Raw genomic sequence first — 8,428 nt, 5'->3', positions numbered from 1 at the left:
GGAAAGGTCCTGACATCCTAAGGGCTTAGGTGAAAGTCCAAGATCACTAGGTTATTTGGCTTAGTGACACTGGGGCAGAAACCAAGCTTTGGCTCAAAACCAGACAGATGTAGTGAAAAATGCCAGCAGCCTGGCAGTCTTATCCTCCATCCAGTCACTGGAGTATCTGCATAAGCAGTCCCTATTAAATTATTCATCATGATTTAATGGGCAGGAAATCAGATGCAACAGGTATGGCTCTTCCGGCTTGTTGAATGGCTTTAAAACAAGCTTTCAAATAACAATAGCCTTAAGGAAAGCAGCAGGAGGACAAATCAACTGTATTTTAGGCTAATTATAGAAATGCTACAATACCTATCGGATGGGGACATTTAATTCCAGTGTCAGTAGTCATAGAACAGAACTCTGGGAAGGAAGGAGGAGTATTTCATAGGAAATTTGCTTTTACATATACACCAGAAAAGCCTCTTAGATACTAGACATGGTAACATCCCAAGTGTTATTGTACCAGAGTATAAACTCTGGTAGAATCTCATTTTTACAAGCTTGAAGAGACTTCCCAATTGCTACATTAGATCCAAAGCTCATTAAACTTGAAGCCTATTGCTATAATATAGTAAAATATACTAGGTTGTTTCTTTGGTTTAAAATTCATTTGCACAAAGTAAATGTTAGGTGTACAATTCATTTGCAAATGACATATGGGGAGAGGGAAGGAGAGGAGAGGTAGATGCCAAAGCATGTGCTTGGCTTATTCCAGTGTATCACAGCCAGGGATGGGAATGATGCTGCATCTTTTAGCAATGAGTGTATTTGAATGCAATGTAATATCTTACTGAAATAGGACTTGCTTTTCAAATGCTAACTGGTTATGTTTCAGAGTTTTACAAACTGTGTGGTTTATTGTTTTTGCCCCAGTTTCGTTCTTTAATTTTTTGGGAAAAAGTACATTGTATCAGTTCTAACAGCTCAATAACACTACAAAATGGTCAGGGTTTTGAATTGCTTTTACCTATTACAAAAATAATCAGAGATAAACCAAAGGCATCTATAACTAGAAGACACTGAGAGCTCACAAAGCAAGTCTACAAATCTTCTGTTTTCTTCCATAGAAAGCCATCACCTTCACTTCTCTAATCTCTCTGAGCCTCCAATTTCTCAAATGTAAAGCAAACAACTAGACTGTATCATGTGTGAACCCTGTGATCTCCAGGGCCTCTAAGGTTCTAGGATTCTGTATTTTCTGGGTTAGGATTTAACACAATCCCCTGATTTTATAAATGTCTTAAAGTCACAAACTGATGTTCTTTTCTGTATGCTGCTGATATTTAACAAAGCAGATAAAATGCTATATGAAAAGGAAAAATATCTTTCTTCAAAAGATAGACTGTTACAAGGACAGATGCTTTGTGTGACTGGGATGGGATTTTTTTTCCTCCACACTGTTTCCTATATCCACACTGACAAATAATGTTAATATGTGAATCTCTCTCAAGGCATGGAGATAGCCTTATTCAGTTGGATGCTAAAATGGCAATTCTCCCTATGTTATGCTTTATGAATGGAAGGTTAATGAAATTGTGCATGTCTCTGTTTTCACCCTGCAGTTTATTTTGTAACAGGGACAAGACTTTCCTATCTTTAATTTGGTATTTTATTAAATTAAATGCATTTCAAAGGAAAGACCATTTTTTTCTGCTATTCTATCTTATATTCATGAGCAAAATGGCATGCTAAATGCTTTCTCTTGTTGATTCTTTTAACAATCTCCTGTTTCCAAGAACTATGATATAAGACCATATTTTGCACACAGAAGACAAAACTGTGAATTCTTTGAATCAAAAATCCTTAAACTGAGGCAAGGGCTTCCTTTTGCATTCCTATAATGTGTTCTTTTCTAAAAAATAGAAAAAAAAAAAACTTTAAGCGAATCTCTAACTCAGTGGCTCTCAACTACAGGACTTAGATTCTCTTTGACTCAGTTGTTTTAACCAGGGTGTTATTGGCATTGTGTGGTACAACATCCAGTTTGCTTGACTGTTCCATGCATTTCAAGGTATTTGCATTCCTGGCTCCTGCCCACTAACTGGCAAAAGCACTCCCTAATCTATGACAGCCATACCAACTTCATACATATTTCCAAATGCTAACTTCTCTGAGAGTTGAAGGAGTGTCCCTCTGGAGAAAGGAGGCCTGGTAATAGGAGGTTAGTTTGCAAAAGCCCAGTGACACTCTATGTCTGTCTGTGGTAAAATGGGATCTTCGTCATTCCACCCCCATCTCTGGTTAAGGTACCTTAGCAATGTCATTGCCTTATGGTGACACTTAACATAAAAAGAAAAACACGAGAGGGCATTTGAGAACCATGTTGCTTATACAAAAAAGGATATACTCTTCCCAGACCTTAAGAAAGACTCGAACTTCTCATGTTATTCTATAGAAAATGTGGACTTTTTCTCCTTTCTATCCTATAGAACCAATTAAGGTGTGGTCTACCACAAAATGGCCCTTCAGAAGTAAAGATCCTGAGTAGGAAACACATATTGGAGAATGAGTAGATTCTGTTTTCATGTTCTGAATTTCTCTATGTTGTCAGGGTTTTGAATTCTAATAAAATCCAATATTCAGGTATAGGATATAGACAGCAGGTATAGACAGCAGTTGCTTTCTTGGGTCCTGGGAATGTAAAAGATAAATAAGTTGTGCTCTCTCTCCTTGAGACTCACAGCTGAACCTGAGAGACTGCTGTCTGGATAACCAGGATGTAAAATAATAAACGTTGCCGAGGAGATATGTTAACATGCTATGGGAATCTGGGAGAGGGACAAGCAGAGGGAAGGAGAGCTGGGAGAGGTAAAGACGAGTGGATCCAGGGAAAGCTTCTGAGAGTAGGTATCAGTTGAAGACTCAGTTGGACCTCGGATAAATGGGCATTTACCAGATGGCAGTGTGGTGGGGAATGACATTCTAATCAGAGAGCAGCATATGCATAGTCTCAAAAGTGAGAAAAAATGGAGAACATTGTGTCAGAGGGGTATTGGTAGAAGAGTGGTGGAAAGGAGGGTAGCTGATGAGTAGGGCAAGCAGGCTAAGTTGAGGGCTTTAACAAAGGGAAACGATTTACACTTTTAAGAAAGTAAAATACTGTAATATTTATTTGAGGAGAAGAATTCTGATGGCAGTATAGGAGATGGTTATGTACAAACAAACTTTAGCAAAGAATACCAGTTAAGTGACGTGTTGGAGAGAAAGACTCTCTGGTTAGGTAGACAGGGACCAGAGGGCCCCTTCCCACCATCAGTAGATAAGTCTCAGAGGACCTGAGAAAAATCAAGTAACCAGCTTCTGTGAAGAACTTCTGTGATTGGGAGATTTAACTTTGATCTACTTAGCCAATCAAAACCATCACTTTGAGGCCAACATTGTGGTATAGCAGGTTAAGCTGCCTACAATGCTGGCATCCCATGAGGATGCTGATTTCATGTCCTTGCTGCTCCGCTTCCAATCCAGCTAATCCAGCTCCCTGTTAATGTACCTGTGAAAGCAGTGGAAGATGGCACAAGTGCTTGGGCTGCTGCCATCCTCCACTGCTTTCCCAGGCCATAGCAGAGAGCTGGATTGGAAGAGGAGCAGCCGGGACCAGAACCAGCGCCCATATGGGATGCGGGCACCACAGGTGGAGGATTAACCCACTGCACCACGGCGCTGGCCCCTATCTAGGAGTTTTTATAGGTTGTAATAGGGGAAGTTCTTGTGATTGATCTGGGAGAGGCACTGAAAAGTGATTTTTTTAAAAAGCTAACTCATTCACTCATTTGAAAGACAGAGTTACAAATAAAGAGAGGGAGCGGGAGAGAGAGTGAGAGGGAAAGAGAGGGAGGGAAAGAGGGTAAGATGGAGGGAGAGAGGGAGGGAGGGAGAGAGAGAGAGATCTTCCATCTGCTGATTCATTCCCCAAATGGCTGCAAAGGTGGGGCTGGGCCAGGTCAATGCCAGTAGCCTGGAACTTCTTCTGGGTCTCCTATGGGGGTGGCAGGGGCCCAAGCACTTGGGCCATTTTCTGCTGCTTTTCCCAGGCCATTAGCAGAGAGCTGGATTGGAAGTGGAGCAGTCAGGACTCAAACCAGCACCCATATAGGATTCCAGTGACACTGGCGGTGGTTTTACCTGCTAAGCCACAATGCCGGTTCCTCTCTGAAATTTTTAATGATTGGCTTTGTTCCTCATAGTCTGGGTGCCAGTTCCAACCACTGTTCCTTTCTGTACAAGGAAGCATGAAGCATTTTCTGACAGCAGCTCACCGTGTTGGCACAATATATTCCTCCTACCACAAGTCACAGTTAGTTGAGTCACAGATTCATACTAGGCAGAAAAACAGCCACCAATATCCTATCCTGAGCAGACTGGCTCTGGATTCTGGCCATTGGTAGGTGCTCCTTATTGGGATAAAGTCTGTCCTCTAGGGCTATCAGAGCACAAGGCATGAACTGATGTGCAGAAAACCCAATAGCAAAGAAGTCAAGATACACAAAAGCAGAACTCCTAGCAGCCAGGAGGAAGAAGAAACCAGGAGGTGCTGAGAAAAGCAAAGAGGTCAGTGAGAGGCAGGACAATGCAGGGTGTGGAGGCAGTGAGGAGCTGAGTCCTGGGATGAGGCAACCAGTGCCTCTCCTGACAGCGGCTCCTGAGCTTCCAGGACAGTTGTCCCACATCTGGAGCCCTTCTCATCACGTGTGCAAGGTTCCAGTGCCCAGAAGCTGGCCCCAAACTCTTTCTTATGTCATTTTATCTCTCAAAAGATAAACTCACATTAACTGAGATAACTTGTATACTATTTCCTGCAAAGTGAAGGAAACGAACACATCTCACCAAATGAGCTGGTGGTGTTGCTTCATAGTTAGTGATGAAAGCAGCTACTATGTACTGAGTGCTCATGATGTGTCAAGCACTATTACAAGATTTGTATGAGCATGATAGCCTTGAAACCCCATGGTGACCCTACGAGTTGGATTCTTCCATCCTCCTCATTTGATGGACGAGGAAGGGAGCTCAGAGAGATGAAACGATGTGCCCAAGTTCCTATGGCTAGGAGTGGCAAACTGGGGCCCTCCGGATTCGGGAACTGGCCTCGTTGATGATTGCATGGCTGTAGCAGCAATGGCAGTTGCTCCCTCTGTGCTCCATTCCAAGGAACACAGTTGTTGAGGAAGTCACCCTGCCTAGCTGCTCACTACATTTCTCAATTCTCCTTGGCTTCCAGAGGGAGCCATGACTGGTTTTTGCCAGTAGAATATGACCTTTGGTTCTGAGTCACTTGTAGGCCTAAAGTGCCTTATCCATCCTCTCCTCTTCTGCCAGCTGAATACTGATGACCATAAGGCTCCAGGGAAAACAGACCACAGAGTCCAAGAGCCCACATCCCTGAGCTATCACATGGCAGAAAACTACTGAACAGGAGCACTTGCTCAGTATCATTGCATGAGCAAGAAAGAAGCAGAGATTGGACCGTCTGTTTGTTTCCAGTCTAACTAATACAGTCATGCCATCTCCCTCTCTCACCTTGGAGGCCAAGAGCAATAAAAGGTTAAGACTTGGAACTCTGCTGCTCTGGTGTTACCCAGGGAGTTGCTAGAAGAATGTGGGAACTCTCTCAGATGGCACAGGTTTCCCACATCAAGAGTAGCTCTTTTTATTCAACATAACAGCAAAGCCAGAAGGTGTTATAAATAAACATAGAGAATGTTTGTAAACACATTGTTCTCATGCCTTCCCCCAAACCCTTGAAAACCCAGGAGGGTAAAAACAGCAGAGCACTGCGGTTAGTAGCACCTCTCATCTGTTTGAGGCTTCCATTTGAGTTCAACTTACATTTAGGTGTTGTTTCCATTTTACACCTGTGCCTGCCAAATTGAAGCAACCTTGGGTGTGAAACACAACACCTGTTTAATGGGTTCACAAGAGAGGACACAGATGTTTTCTACAGTAAGCAAAAGAGTAACACACCTGGGAAAAAGGCAGCGTGACTGTGAAGGAGAAAAGCAAAGGATTTGGAAAGTTTACCTAGGCTGCTATCCTGTTCTAGACTAGATGACTGATGTGGGCAACTGGAAATGTTCCCAGCAGGATCCTCAAAGGAAACAATGCACCGCAGAGTTATCTGGCTCAGGGATGGAATGGGAATACATTTACCCATTAGCTCTCATCCACTATTGGCCAAGGTTTACCCTGTTGGGGCATGAAGAGCCTTCCATTTCCAGGTTACTCATTCACTAAGGCCAGTTCCTGTTGGTTACTCTATGTGGGTGTCAAAGAGGCCTCATTAAGGAAGGAGAGATTGTGAGGTTGGCACCTGTAGTGTCTGATACAGATCTCAGTGCTGAAAAATGCAGGTGGGATTTAAATCCAGTATCTTCCAACACCAAAGAACAAGTTCACTGCCCATACACTGCTGCTTACGTGGCCTGGGGCAAAGATGCAGGCCTCAGTGATGGGATATGTGTCTCTAGTTCTGGAATTGCTGCTACTGGCTCCATTTAATATCTAGACTTCAAGTTTCTTACCTCTGAAATAGAGATGTTAAACTAAATCATTGTCTCCTAAAGAATATTCAGTCATACATACACTGTTGTTGCAGAATGTTAATTAACAGGTATAGAGCAGAAAAGGGTTTTGTGACCAAATAAGATTGGTAAATGGAACTTTAAAAAGTTACGAAAATTGCCGGCGCCGCAGCTCACTAGGCTAATCCTCCGCCTTAGGGCGCCGGCACACCTGGTTCTAGTCCCGGTTGGGGCGCCGGATTCTGTCCTGGTTGCCCCTCTTCCAGGCCAGCTCTCTGCTGTGGCCCGGGAGTGCAGTGGAGGATGGCCCAAGTCCTTGGGCCCTGCACCTGCATGGGAGACCAGGAGAAGCACCTGGCTCCTGCCATCGGATCAGCGCTGTGCGCCGGCTGCAGCGCACCAGCCATGGCATCCATTGGAGGGTGAACCAACGGCAAAGGAAGACCTTTCTCTTTCTCACTGTCCACTCTGCCTGTCAAAAAAAAAAAAAAAAATTACAAAAATTGACTTCCGCTTCCGGTGCTCGGGCAGTCCAGGAGGAAAATGGTGGTGGCGGCAGCTGGGTCCAGGGTTTCTTGGCTTTTAGGTTGGTCCCGCCTCCAGGTGGGGCAGCCTATTTCGAGTGGCGCCCACAATGAGGAGGGCTCAGCTCGCATATGGAAGGCCCTCACCTACTTCCTCAAGCTCCCTGACGTGGGCGTGAGCATGCTGAATGTCTAATCTGAAGTCGCACGATGAAGAGCACGAGAAACCCGAGTGCATCGCCTACCCCCATCTCCGCATCAGGTCCAAGCCTTTTCCCTGGGGAGATGGGAACCCTATTCTATTCCATAACCTTCATGTGAATCTACTTCCAACTGGCTACGAAGATGAATAACGAGAACTTGGACCCTCACAGGCACCAGCAACCACCACTCTGCATGCGGACCACAGTAGTCTATGGGGACCTTAAGCTCACCTTCCTTACTTGTATCAAATGATGACCATTATCCTGATCTTCCATCTCTTTGCTTACGGCAGGAGATGGTTTAAATAAATAACTTAAACGTAAAATAATAAATAAATAAAAATTTATGAAAATTACTTCCCTGAAAGATATCTTGGAGTCTTTATAGTGTGTACTGCATAAGATCCTTTATTGAAACATATCTCACAGAGCTAGGGTTTTTTTTAATAACAATTTTTTTACTATTTGCTGGGCATTATGCTAAGAACTTTTCATGGGTTCTTTTATTCATTCATTCGTCTATTTCAAAATATTTGTTGAGCTCTTCTGTATGCACCACATTGTACCTGGCACTGGAGAGTCCTGCATGAAAAAGACAAAGTCCTTGATTTTTATTTTAGGGGTGAGGTAGAGGGAAGCAGACAGTAAACAAGTAAAGAGATACATGAACAAAAAAAAATGGGCATGCATCATCTTGTCTTATTCTCACAAAACCAGTAAGACAGAGACTACTTTTATCATGTCTATTTTATGAATAATGAGACAGGGTTTGCAAGGATGACTTACTTATAATCATAGAGGTGGATGATTTTGACATCATGTGCACAGCATTAATCAGGACCCTGGGTTCATTCCATACCTCGCCATTGGCCCATGTAAGACTCATGCCCATAACCCAAATGGCCTCAGCCACTCTGCTCTACTGTCTCTTCCATCATCCTGAAGGTTAGTCCTCTGCACAACATGTTTGCGAAACAATGCACCGGAGACTAGGAAGGACCTCTCGCTCTAATGAGACAAGCAGCAGCAAAAGATTTCTCTCATTCACGTAAGTGAGCGAATTTGAATGATTGAGAGCTGACAGTGCTATACAGTGCTGCATAATGTCTTGTAAATTATGCCTCTCAACACTTCAGAGTAG

General features: G+C 43.5%; 1 pseudogene; it reads left to right on the top strand.

Annotated features, from left to right (window-relative positions):
- Positions 1 to 7,103: 7,103 nt before the first annotated feature.
- On the top strand, positions 7,104 to 7,437 carry LOC133770466 (cytochrome c oxidase subunit 6A1, mitochondrial-like; annotated as a pseudogene).
- The last annotated feature ends 991 nt before the right edge of the window (positions 7,438 to 8,428 follow it).

Source organism: Lepus europaeus, chromosome 11 (genome assembly GCF_033115175.1).
Source record: "Lepus europaeus isolate LE1 chromosome 11, mLepTim1.pri, whole genome shotgun sequence".
Classification (NCBI taxonomy): Eukaryota; Metazoa; Chordata; class Mammalia; order Lagomorpha; family Leporidae; genus Lepus; species Lepus europaeus.
Note: the sequence above shows the minus strand (reverse complement) of the source record. Positions and strands in the feature narration are given on the sequence as shown.